The sequence below is a fragment of the Giraffa tippelskirchi genome, chromosome X, assembly GCF_054371585.1.
Source record: "Giraffa tippelskirchi isolate mGirTip1 chromosome X, T2T-mGirTip1v1.2.pri, whole genome shotgun sequence".
In the NCBI taxonomy this organism is placed as follows: Eukaryota; Metazoa; Chordata; class Mammalia; order Artiodactyla; family Giraffidae; genus Giraffa; species Giraffa tippelskirchi.
Genome location: NC_137289.1, coordinates 125,221,062 through 125,234,811, shown reverse-complemented (window position 1 = coordinate 125,234,811; position 13,750 = coordinate 125,221,062). Strand labels below are relative to the sequence as shown.

Below are 13,750 nucleotides of genomic sequence, written 5' to 3'. Positions count from 1 at the left end.
AACAACTGAAGTGACTTAGCACACAACATACACAATTAAAAGTTTATTGTGGTCATCACAGAGAGAAATGATGGCAGCTTACCCTAGGATAATGAGGGACATAGAAGAAAACTGTAGAGATATTGAGAAGGTTAAATCAGTGGGATCTGACAAGGCAACTGAAGGACAGTGAAGAGGAATCAAATATGAATCCCAGACTTTGAGCCTGCTTAACTGGCTGGTGACATTCACCAGGGTGGGGGAAAGTGGATGTGTGTCATGTTTGAAGGACAAGATCGAAAGTTCAATTTGGTGTTTGTTGAGTTTGTGCTGCCTTCAACAGTGGCGATGTCAGTTAGGCAGATGGGCATATAAGACAAGCATTCAGGGCAGAATTCAGGGCAGGAAAGTATATTTTAAAGGCTTTGCAGGAAAGTTTGTAATTTAAACCCAAAGCATTAATGAGATCACCTAGGAATAGGAGACAGAGCAAAAAATGAAGGGAAATAGTCATCCTTCTTTGGTACATTGTGTGGTGAATCAGAATTATATCCTGTTAAATTTTTTGCCCACATATATTTTTCTTAATTTTTATTGGAGTATAGTTGCTTTACAATGTTGTATTAGTTTCTGCTATACAGCAAAGTGAATCCGCTATATGTATAAAATATATCCCCTCTTTTTTGGACTTCCTTCCCATTTATGTAACCACATAGAAATGAGTAGAGCTCCCTGTGCTATACAGTAGGTTCTTGTTATCTGTTTTATACACAGTACTGTATATATGTCAATCCCAGTCCTTCAATTTATCCAACCCGCCCTCATCCCCAGTATCCATGTCTGTTCTCTACATCGGTGTCTCTATTTCTGCTTTGCAAATAAGTTCATCTGTATCATTTTTCTACATTCCACATACAAGCAATATTATACAATATTTGTTTTTCCTCTGACTTCCAAGAAAGCAACTGGTAAGGGATTAATCTCCAAAATATACAAACAACTCATGCAGCTCAATTAAAAAAAATAATAAAAAAAATGAGTCAAAGACCTAAATAAACCTTTCTCCAAAAACACTTAAAGATGGCCAAGAAACACATGAAAGGATGCTCAACATCACTAATCACTAAAGAAATGCAAATCAAAGCTACAATGAGGTATCACCTCACAGGAGTCAGAATGGCCATCAACAAAAAGTCCACAAACAACAAATGCTGGAGAGGGTGTGGAGAAAAGAGAACCCTCTTCCACTGTTGGTGGGAATGTAAATTGGCACAGCCACTATGGAGAACAGTATGGAGGTTCCTTAAAAAACTAAAAACAGAACTACCATATGACCCAGCAATCCCACTTCTGGACATATGTTTGGAGAAAACCATAATTCAAAAAGATAACATGCACCCTAATGTTCACTGCAGCACTATTTACAATACCCAGTACATGGAAGCAATCTAAATGTCTATCAACAGAAGAATGCATAAAGAAGATGTGGTGTATATACACAGACAGACAGACACACACACACACAATGGGATATTACTCAGATTATTTAATTTTAAATTAGAAAACCAATCTAACCACCCATGGTATAGACGAAGAGAACTAAAACCTTGAAAGTTTGGTTCATTTGCTAAGTTATAAAAGTAGACCTGGGACAGGAACACAGATCTTCTGAACTATAGCTTCATTCTCTGACTTCTACATCAGTGTTTCTCAAAATGTTATCCTGGGGACCACAGCATCAGCATCACCTACACACTTGTTAAAAAATGTAAATACTTGGACCCCATCCGAGATCAACTGAATAAGAAGTGCTAGGATTGGGGTCAGCAGCCCTTCTGGTCGATTTCATGCTCACGCGGTTCTCAGTGCAATCCCTTGCCTGAATTGCAGTCATCCAAGTGATGTGTTCACACCCATAGGCAGAGAGGGTGCCGGGAAAATGGGAGGCTGTTCGTGACTATGTGCCAGAGATGATCTTATAAACTAGACCCTCTTGAACTCAACAGAAGCTGTAGAAAGCCTTGGTACAAGTGTTTTACAATCCAACACTTATTCATGCTGTATCTGTGCTTTGCAAAAGGTACAGACAGTGGTTCTGGGGAAAATGGCATTAACAATCCAAGCTGAACAGGTAAAATAGTCTAAGACACAGGGGGCAAAATATGATTTGATAGAACTTGACAGAGAAGGTACTTTTAATGATCAATTTCAGTTTGACAGATATAAACAGCGACTTTCAAGGCTCAAACACCCACACTCCCATCTTTAGAACAATGTTAGCAATTCTGTATACTTGACATATAAACCTTTGTTGCAAATTACCCTCCAGCCGTGAGATTTATAACCAATGGTTTCTGGTGTTTTGTTTCTTTGAAATATGTAACCTTACCCAGATGTTTATACCTGGGTCTTAAAATCTAATGGAATAGTTCACTTGATGTGTTAGCACAATTAAGGAACTCTTCCTTAATGGGGGAAGAGGGGCAAATTGATATGTTTAATTTTCAAAACCACAGACTGTTCTCTGCTCTATAACAGTCTATCAGCTAGAAATGTCTATTAACTGTCTCTTCTCTAGCTCATGAGTACAAGGATAAGTTGTAGTTTTAATGAACTTCGGAACATTCTGGGATTGTAAGCTAGAAGCTGAATCAGAGTTTAATTTGTATTTAGGACATTTTCAGTTTCTTATACTTACTGTCATCCTACTTTAAACATAATTATATTAAAAGATAACTCTTTAAATGGAATATTTGATTAATAAAAACACATCCATTTCTCGCCCAGTACATATATATCTACACATATAAGCTTAACCTATTTGTATGACCGCTGCTGCTGCTGCTGCTAAGTCGCTTCAGTCGTGTCCGACTCTGTGCGACCCCACAGACAGCAGCCCACCAGGCTCCTCCATCCCTGGGATTCTCCAGGCAAGAACACTGGAGTGGGTTGCCATTTCCTTCTCCAATGCAGGAAAGTGAAAAGTGAAAGTGAAGTTGCTCAGTCGTGTCTGACTCTCGGTGACCCCATGGACTGCAGCCTACCAGGCTCCTCCATCCATGGGATTTTCCAGGCAAGAGTACTGGAGTGGGACGCCATTGCCTTTTCCGATTTGTATGACTAGGATTCATAAATTCTATTATACTGGGTAAAAATGATATCATCAGCTTCTATCTAATAATTCAAGAAATTCCTCCTTTGTGACATATAGGCTCTCAACAGAATTCTGATAAATATACTTTCTTTAATATTCAAACATAATAAAATACACTGTCTTCGTTAAATCACTGAAATACTGAAAGAACTGTACTATTCGTGTTTGAAGTACCTTTGAAAGTATTTCTAATTTCTCTTCCTCTTCCAATATGCTACTCAAAGGAACAAGGCATTTATTCAAACTACTTTCATAGTACGATGATGACTGGACAATAATGAAAAGCTGTATATTGGCAATTGTGCTGCTCAAAAATGGTAGTTATGCACATTGCTTATCCCTTCAGTAAAAACAAAGATCATTCATTTTCTTTTAGATGTAATCACTACCATCCAGTGCAAAATATGCATAGAAAATAGACCATTCACAAGTACAGTAACTGCATAGCAATTTCCTTTTAACTTTCTACATGGATATACATTTCTATATGCATTAATTTCACTGTAAAAGAAATAACACTGTATGATTAAAAAGAAAACTAGGTACTGAAAACTAGGTGAAGATACTTTGCATACTACAGTTAAGAATGAAATATTTGATAATGCTTGCTTCTAAAATGTGGAGATGCACTCCTTGGAAATATATCTTGCGAATGCCTAGAGATGGGCTGAAAAGAAAAAATAAATACTATAAAAGGGCATTTAAAATGTTTATAATTTTCTTTTACATGCCTCTAACTTAAAATAAATATCCAATCTTTTAATAGATTCAGTTTGCTGCACAAAAGCATGAATTAAATACTAATGAGTTAGAATATAATTTTAAAAAGTGAAGTATATTCCTAACAGCAAGCTCATCAACTGACTTTTACATTCTTCTGATAAATGCAAAGCACTACTTCTCTGAACATAGTTTTTTATGGTTATTTTTTCAAAATAACTACATCATTCAAAACTACTGAGTTGCCTGTAAAACCCAAATTGCTTGAACATTCGTTCTGGAGAAATTTTCATGATGCCTTTAAACTCCAAGTGTCAAATTCAACATTTAAGTTCTAAAGCCTACGAGTGGTATTTATCACCTTCTAACACTCACATTCATCATGTAGAGAAAATATGTTTAAGAAAGGGGAAGAAAATGAAATAGGAACTCATAGTTTAAAATATTCTTTCTTATAATCAGTGTAGTTCCTCTTTATGTAAGGTCCTTTGAGTTGCCAATTGGAAAGACACCAGGATTGAGAGAGGACCCAAATCTTTATGATAAATGATCAAGCACAGGGTGTGGGAGAAAACTAAAACCAAAACTCAATGTAATATTTAGCTTAATCATGCTGATAGTTTAATCACAAGTAAGGCTCTCCAACCTCAGCAATTTAGCCAAAAATTAAATAACAAAGAAAGTTATAGTTTGCTGTGGACACACAAAAGAGCTGTTTCTTTCTTATCGTTCCTATACTAAACTTTCCATTTTCCTTTTCAAGCTAATGCATCAGCTATGATTTTAGTTAAATTGTGAGATTTGTTTGCTGTGCTGTGTACTTTGCTTACTTTCTCAGTTGTTTCTGACTCTTTGTGACCCCATGGACTGTAGCCCGCCAGGCTCCTCTGTCCATGGGGACTCTCCAGGCAAATATACTGGAGTGGGTTGTCATGCCCTCCTTCAGGGGATCTTCCCAACCCAGGGATTGAACCCAGGTCTCCCACATTGCAGGTGGATTCTTTACCATCTGAGCCATCAGCTATGCTTTCAGTTAAATTATGAGATCTGTTTGCAGGGAAACACTTTTGCGTGCAAATCAAAGTACACATACTGACAATTCTCAGATCTTCAACACTGTTTGATTAGGTTGCTAGAAAGAGGCAAAGTATCATACATTCAGTTCAACAAAATTTTATAGAGTCATCAAATAAAAGTTCATTTTATGATGCAATTATAACACCAAAAAAAAGTGGCTGCCAACGCTTGATGCCTCTTAAAATCTGAAAATAGTAGTGGCCAATTTGACAGTCAGAAAAGCAACAACTGAGGTTGCCTGAATGCTTCATGACTTTATTTTTTTTAATTAGTTTATTTATCTATTTTTTAACTTTACAATATTGTATTGGTTTTGCCATACATTGACATGAATCCACCATGGTTGTACATGTGTTCCCCTTCCAGAACCCCCCTCCCACCTCCCTCCCCATCCCATCCCTCTGGGTCATCCCAGTGCACCAGCCCCGAGCACCCTGTATCATGCATCGAACCTGGACTGGCGATTCGTTTCACATATGATAATTTACATGCTTCAGTGGCATTCTCCCATATCATCCCACCCTCGCCCTCTCCCATAGAGTCCATAATATTGTTCTATATATCTGTGTCTCTTTTGCTATCTTGCATACAGGGTTATCTTTACCGATTTACTAAATTCCATATATATGTGTTAGTATACTGCATTGGTGTTTTTCTTTCTGGCTTACTTCACTCTGTATAATAGGCTACAGTTTCATCCACCTCATTAGAACTGATTCGAATGTATTCTTTTTAATGGCTGAGTATTATTCCATCGTGTATATGTACCACAGTTTCCTTATCCATTCATCTGCTGATGGGCATCTAGGCTGCTTCCATGTCCTGGCTATTATAAACAGTGCTGCAATGAACATTAGGGTACACGTGTCTCTTTCATTTCTGGTTTCCTCAGTGTGTATGCCCAGCAGTGGGATTGCTGGAACGACCCAATCAAAAAGTGGGCCAAAGAACTAAACAGACATTTCTCCAAAGAAGGCATACAGATGGCTTCATGACTTTAAAATGACAATCCTACCACCTAATGCCAGCCCCCTCCTCACTTAAAAGGGATCATAACCGTTGATTTATGATTAAATTCCAATGCATCAATGACAAAAGGGGAAAATGAAGAGTTATGGTCACTGATAACAATTATGTCCTGAAAGCTTGCCGTAAGGAAGTCCTGAATCAGTGTTATTGCTGAGTCTAGGATTAACTTAAAAATTAGGTGGGAGATTGATAGTTCCTACAGGAAATGTTATATCTAAGTTTAGTTTCTTGGTTTCTGATTTTGAGCCCAATGGCTGGGGCCCTTTTAAAGGTTGGACATCAGCAAATGGCTGCATTGACAAAGAGTTATTAAGTTATAACACAACACTTTTCTTTTCAAACACTATCTAGATGGTGAAAAGAAGAATCCCTTCTATCTTCTCTTCCTCATTTTTTTAAAGACATATATTTGGTCCTGGAACTCTTTTAGTCATTTTAAGCTGGCTTTGCCCCACCTTATACTTTAGCTTTGCTCTTCTCTTCTAGATCTCAGTGACATTTAGGTCAGAGAAGTCCTTACCATTGGAGAGTTCTAACAATGGTAGAGAGGGGAGGGGAGGATAAAAGAGATTTGGTCAAAGGGTACAAACTTTCAGTTAAAAGCTAAGTTCTGGGGATCTAAGTTGCAGCATGGTGACTACAGTTAACAATACTGTGCTGTATACTTGAAAGTTGCTGCGAGAGTAGAACTTCAATGGTTTTACTATAAGAACAACAATTATGTGAGGTGAAGGATTTTAACTTTATTGTGGTAAACGTTTTACAATATATACATGTGTCAAATCACACTGTACACTGTACGCACGAAGTGTGTACATGTTCAACTTCATGTATACATGAAGTTGATATGACATATGCATTTTCCTATTTTGATTTTTATTTATTCATTTTCCATGTTTATTGAGACAGAATTGATAAAAATCAAAATAGGAAAAAGCATATGTCATATCAACTTCATAGAACTGAGAGATCAATGGCGATCATGGTTATTAAAGTACATTTTAAATGCCAGAGAAATATAAAAAATGGAAGACTTCCTCATCGCTACTTAGGAACTGAAGTGTTATCTTAATATCCTCAATAAATATACACTGGATATGTAAATAAGTGAATGATGAATATTATGAAATACTATGATATTATGAAATGATAATAGATGTAATGCTTATTTATAAGGCTGATTTATGTTTGTTTTACATTTAGGAGTAGGTAATATACTGCAAAAATGGGTGGGTCAGTGAGAGAAATGTCGTTCTAAAAAAAATGTGCAAGGAAGCAACTTTCCATCATGGTCAAATTACTTCAGATGCCTTGAATTCATGAATAAAACACTCCATCAAATTTTATGCATCTCAAGCACTTCTCACACATTTAAATTCACAACATCCAAGTGAGGTAGGAAAGGAGGAATATTTCATTTTTCTTATTTGGTGAAATGAGGATAATGAGGCACAAGGAGGTTAATGATAGATTTGAAGTTAATGCAATCAGTCCGCAGTAGAACCATAGTTAGAATTCAGGTTCCCTGAAACCCACTTAGGGTTCTTTTCAAGATAGTGTGTTAACTGTATTTCACTCTTGGGGGATTTAATTCAGCAGCATAGACATAAATGCTCACAACATTTTATTTTTCTCACTAAGGGATCTTGCTGTTAATTGAACCACTGGGATACAGAAGAGGGAGACCTACACTGGAGGCACAGCATCACTGTCAATTCATTTCCTGAGCTAACTTCTGTTCCTTTCCCTATGCATTCTATTTTTCCACATCATACCACTGCATTATTAAGATTCATTGAATACTCCTTGAATTTATTAGCATGCTATATCTCAAAAATACTGACTTCTCCTTTTTGGTTTTATAGGTACAAAGTGAGGATATACTAATTATGAAGGCAGGATGAGGTGGAATGAGACAACCCCCACCCCCACCCCCCCACCAAATACAGATTTTGTAGGTAGAAAGTTAAGTTGTCAAGATACCACATCCTCTTGTTCATCCTTCCACCTCACTGGTCACTACTTTTTATTCTCCTTTTCTGTTTCTCTTCCTTTTACCCACTTCTTAATGTTGAAATCCTTAGTTTTTTTCCTTTTCTCCATCCTTACTTTTCCTTTGTGAGATCATCTAACCACACAGCTTTAACTCTTATACCAATAATTCCCAAATTTAAATGTCCAGTCTAGACCATATTTCTAAACTCTAAATCCATGCAGTCAACTGAATATTTACATCTCCACTGGAGTGTTAATAGATACCTCACATTTGATTTGAATCTTTCTAAAAGTCACCCCACTCTATCTGCAGCCTACCATTTAAGTTGAGGATGACTTTATACCTTCAATTAATTAGAGAAAAAACCTGGGAGCCACATGTGATTCTACTTTTCTGACATAGCTTTTTCCAATCCATCAGAAAATCCTTGTTGGCTTCATCCTCAAATATATTCAGACTATCACTCCCTCTTACTATGCTAATCTGAGACACCATCATCTTTGATTGAACTACCATAATAATCTAAGTGTCCTCCTTGCTTTGAGCCCCCACCACCAGGATCCAGAGTAATCCTTGTAACTCATGTCAAATATTATCCATAATATCCTCCACTGGCTCCCATCTAACTCAGACAGAAAGAGAACATTCTTACAATGGTTTCCAAGGTCCACCATCACCTTGCTAATAGCCTTTCCTATACCTCTCTCATTTCACTCTAACCACAGGCTGATGAAGTACCAGGGATTGCAGATAAACTGATCAGTTAGGAATCCTGTATTGACATTTTCCTCAAGCCAACAGGATTCTCCCATTAGACATCTAAGATGATTCACTCCCTTGCCTCCTTCATGGATTTGCTCAAATGCCACCTTCTCAGTGAGGACTATCTTGAAACCTTACTTAAAATCAGAATGCACTCCAGTATAAGTCACCCCCTACTTTGCTTATCTCATTTTCAACAGCACTCATCATCTTTTAACACACTATAAAATTGACTTATTATGTATGCTTACTGTTTGAGCCCCCTTAGAATCTAGAAGCCTGTATATTTTCTGTTGTTTTCACTGATGCATCCCAAACATTTAGAGTAGTGCCTGACACAAAGCAGATGCTCAATTAATATTTATTGAATTAAACTGATGCTAAATTGAGGGTTTTGGTTGTCTAATGCCAGAATTCGTTTCAGAGTATTAAAGGGAACAAGCAAGCAGATGATGGAAGTGGGTACATCAGGAGTAAGTAGAAATTGAGGAGGGAAGGAAGTGAAAGACAAGAGATGACAATGGGGAGCAGGGAAAAATACACATTTTTTTTTCCCACTGGAGGCAGGACCCAGAGGCACGGATGTAGACAAAGGGGGCAACCATGAATATAGTACTAAAGACACTGATCATTTTAAAGAGGCTGAAAGGAATTATATGATTTTAAAGGCTGACTAAATTGTCATTTTCCTTTTTTCCCCAGGATTATATTATTTCAAAAGGTCATTTGTTATTTCACTGGGAGTACTTAATGTTAATTTTTCATATAAGACTGATTAATAAAAAAAATTGACAAATGTTATTGTCTTTGCAATAAAATATTCAGAAAACAGGATACATGTGAAAATGAGAAGCTAAGCGATCTTCAGAGGTAAAAAACTTTTTCTATCATGGACGTAAGTTGCCTGCCTACAAACAGTGAGTTATGAGCTGAATGCAATAAAATAAGAATTAATCTTATTGGTTTATCTATGAAATATATTATTGAAGTTGGAGTCTATTCGTATCACAATTTCTGGTCAAAGTTTTACAAAAGAGGTACAAAGGAAAGATACTTTACCAAAAATGCCAAAAACCACTTTTTTTTTCATTTCTGAAAAATACTGCACAACTGTCTAGATCTAAAAACGACCAAAGATTCTGTGATTATTTAGCTTGCATTGACATTTCCAAAATCAAAAACGTATCCTTGGTCATTTAAGCTATGGATGTGATTTTTATGTACAACTTTCCAAGTTAATAACCCACTAGCTTGTTAGTTATAGCAGCAATAAAAGAAAACAAGTTTATGGAAAATTCTCGGAGACTTAAAATGATCTACACGCAAATATATGGAAATGATCTCTTTCTTAAAAGAGTAATAAAAGGTGTGTTTGAAAAATTCATGCTTTGGAATAATAAATAGTGATCACATAATCATTCTCTTAAGTTGCTTATTTTTATTTACATACATGCTTTATTAGCTACTTAAAAGTGGTTCATACAAAATGCAAATCTAAATTGTTGAATATTTTAGGTTATTTCAATATCTAACTTATATTTTCTGCCAAAATATACTACTTATTTAATATTAGTGTTTTTGTGTTAGTCACTCAGTTGCATCTGACTCTTTGCAACCCTATGGACTGTAGCCCACCAGGCTCCTCTGTCCATGGGATTTCCCAGGTAAGAATATTGGAATGGGTAGCCATGCCCTCCTCCAGGGGACCTTTCTGACCCAGGGATCAAACCCAGGTCTCCCAAATTGCAAGCAGATTCTTTACTGTAGAAGCCACCAGAGACTGATTACATAAATCATTAGGAAATTTTATTTCCACAAACCAAATAACAAACCTATTGGAAATGATGTACTTTATAATATTTTATTGGAATTTTCCGGTATTTAAATTTTCATAGCTAGCAGTAACTGGAAATCACAGTTTTTACTTTAGTAACATTTGTCATTGTGTTTTGTGTAAACCAACTCTTAAGCCTCAAATGGCTGCATTTGGCATACATCTCTTCAACATTTGGTTCTCTCTAGTTGGGAGGCCATAGCCATTCTAGTCCCTCTCAGTCTGTCTCATCTAGCATATCCCAGTGGCCTTCATATATGATACAGATTGAGCACAGAAAAACTGAATACATTTATACTAGAATAATATCTCTGTTGTCACAACCTATTACCTAGACAATCAGTGGCACTCTCCTCCCTGCTTAAGTTACTCTCAGTAAGGCATATGTTGACACAGAACATCCCAATTGTGGCAGCTGAGGTCAATCTACAAAAAGCTAGGTAGCAAATCCATGCAGATCACAAGGAAAACTGAACAAGCAGCAGTGCTGGAGAAGCCCCCAAAGGTTAGAAATGAATTGTGACTTGAACATGGCACAATCTGGTATCTGGTCCTGACTTGTCCTTCAAAAACAGGGTCAACATCTTGTGAGATTCAGACTGATTTTGAAAACTAACCATATACACATTCTAATTCTCTGATGGACAAGGTAAAGCTTTTGATGTTTATTTTACTGACATCTGCAAAAGAACACTATTATCTATAACATGCCTCATTAGCATAGATAACATAAAGTTTTTTTTTTTTTTTTAATGTGGGTTGTTCTGTCCTCAAATATGTTAAACTCATTTAGAATGCTGAATTAAGCTATAGGAGATTAATCTTAGAGATACAAATCTTGGAATTGCTGCCCTTATTAATTCCTCCCACTTGATTTGTGTATTCCATTGCTATCACCAAGTATTTGATGGCCCATTGACAAAAAAAAGATGTGCTAGGGAAAAGTAACAATTACAAGGGCAAAAGAACTACTAAGAGCCATTTGGAGTGTAGAACACTAGGGATGGGAGGGGAAAAAAAACTCTAATGAATGAAATCTTCATGAACAAAGGGGGTGACCAATATAAATTTTGCAAAGGAAAACCTAATCCGTTCTCCAGTCATGTCATTATACAAGGATGCTGAGTGAGTGATAAGGACAAACTTGACATGCTTTAATACAGGATGACCTTTTAAAATAAAAGGTATCTCTTCTAGGGTAGAGTTGGCAAGGCCAAAGACAAAATTGCCTGCAGATGAAAGCACAGTTTTTAATGTCAGGTTCTTGAGAAATAAGATCTCTGAGCTGTCCATGGTGCTGGGTTAGACCAGGCCTTCATAAAAGCTGCTTGAAAATCCTCCAGGCCCTGGCTTACAGCATAATTTGCTGTGTATAGAACTGTCAACTCTGCTGTAACTCTTACATGTACTTTTAAAACGTAATTTATAATTTCATTCCTGCCTATGTCATGGCCAGCTATGAGACAGCTGTCTATGACTGAGTGACTCCTGGAGTGATTAACACCAGGTATTCTGATTTGGTAGATCTTGGTGTGGCCCAGGCATATATGCCTCATATATATGAAAGGACTAAATGTCTCATAAGAAGGGACTAAAGAACTGCTTAAACTCTAGTCTCCCCCAAGGTTTCCTGCCTCAATCCCCAGCCAAAATGTCTCCAGTTTTTCCAACAGAGCAATGATTCTGATCCCACTAAGCAGCTTAATTAAATTTTACGTATGACATTTGGACTCATGCCATTGAGGGTTTACTTATGACACTGCTCCAGCTTGTAATTCCCTTCCCTCTGTTTTACCTCTTTCAAATTTTATCTATTCTCTGGGTCACTTTCTTTGCGATTCATGCTTCACTACTCCAGACCTCAACAGAATCACTTTTGGAGTCACACAGACTTTGATTTGAATCAATAAATGTGCTGAAACAACTCACTTAACTTTAAAACCAAGTTTTTACTTGCTTACTTATAAAATGCAAATAACATCGACCACACTGCAGATTTCTTGTGAGGTTAATATGAAATCAGATTGCTAAGGCACTCGAAACAGTATCAGATATTAATGCATAGTGGGACCATGACATGTTAATTCTTTTCCACTTCCTTTTCTAAATTCCCTTTAAATATATGTATCCTTTATTACTTTATTGCATCAAATTGACTTTTGTTTCTAGCATATGCCTCATTAACCAGCTTTTAAGAGTCTTGATTAATAATAGTCATTGACTATAAAGTGCATAGTGGGTAGATGCCAGCGACTATGCAGAGCACTTATCTTGACTAAGAAAACTACACTATTGAGTAGCAGAGCTGGAATTCTAAATCTCAAGCCCCAGATCCTAACCACTATGCTATCCTAAGGTCAATGACCATTCAGTTTTCCCCCTACCATGCCTAAGCCAAGTATGTGGCATATGAATTAATTGCTACCTGAACCTTTTTCAGTCTAAGGGAGAAAATGCATTGTCTATATTCTATATTCTGCTTAATAAGTGTCATCATCAGTCCATTCAAAAAGGACAGCCAACTGCCCTATCCTTTAGTAAATGACTTACTTAGGACACTAAGAGAAACTCTTCTGGAAATCATAAGAGTTAACACAGCTCCTAAATTTCTACACTTGCTCTCTTCAGAGTATATGTACTGGAAAATCCAAGAATATCATTCACTTTCATATTCTTCACATTTTCCAGAGGGATAACTAAGTATATACCTCCTGTTGGGGCAATGATTAAGTTAGCTGTAGAAGACTGAAATCCTCTTTGCTTATCTAGGCTGTTCTTAATATTCTTACCTTGTTCAAATCATCACAATCAAGCAAATGACCAGTAAGAAGACACCAAAATATTACAATCTCAGTCAGTATATTTATAGAGCCAGGAAGAGTTAGATGTTCTCATATTCATCAATGTCAATTTATCAGGATTACCATGGTTAGAAAGAGGGATCTAGTGCTATAATAATGACAGACGTGATCTGTAAGTTTTAATAATTTAAGATATACTTGGGATATAATCCCAGTAATGGTTTTGACATACTTGTGGGAACTTTGTAAGAATCATTCTATAGATTCCTCTGTGGTGATGAAACAGTTTTGTATCTTGATGTTGGTGGTGATTATATGAATCTAAATATGTGATTAAATGTCATAGAACAATACATAAAGACATCCAGTGAAAGACTATGTGCAAAACTGGGGAAATC

General features: G+C 36.6%; 1 protein-coding gene and 1 long non-coding RNA gene across 4 annotated transcripts in view; both read right to left on the bottom strand.

Moving 5' to 3' along the window:
* Window positions 1-12,062, bottom strand: part of LOC145535988 (uncharacterized) — a 68,771-nt gene extending 56,709 nt beyond the window's left edge. Inside the window, exon 1 of the long non-coding RNA XR_014075575.1 lies at window positions 5,311-12,062. This is a non-coding gene — a long non-coding RNA (uncharacterized LOC145535988). The remainder of the gene's footprint in view (window positions 1-5,310) is intronic.
* DMD (dystrophin) overlaps window positions 1-13,750 on the bottom strand; it is a 2,147,259-nt gene that overhangs the window by 1,048,960 nt on the left and 1,084,549 nt on the right. The window lies entirely within an intron of this gene.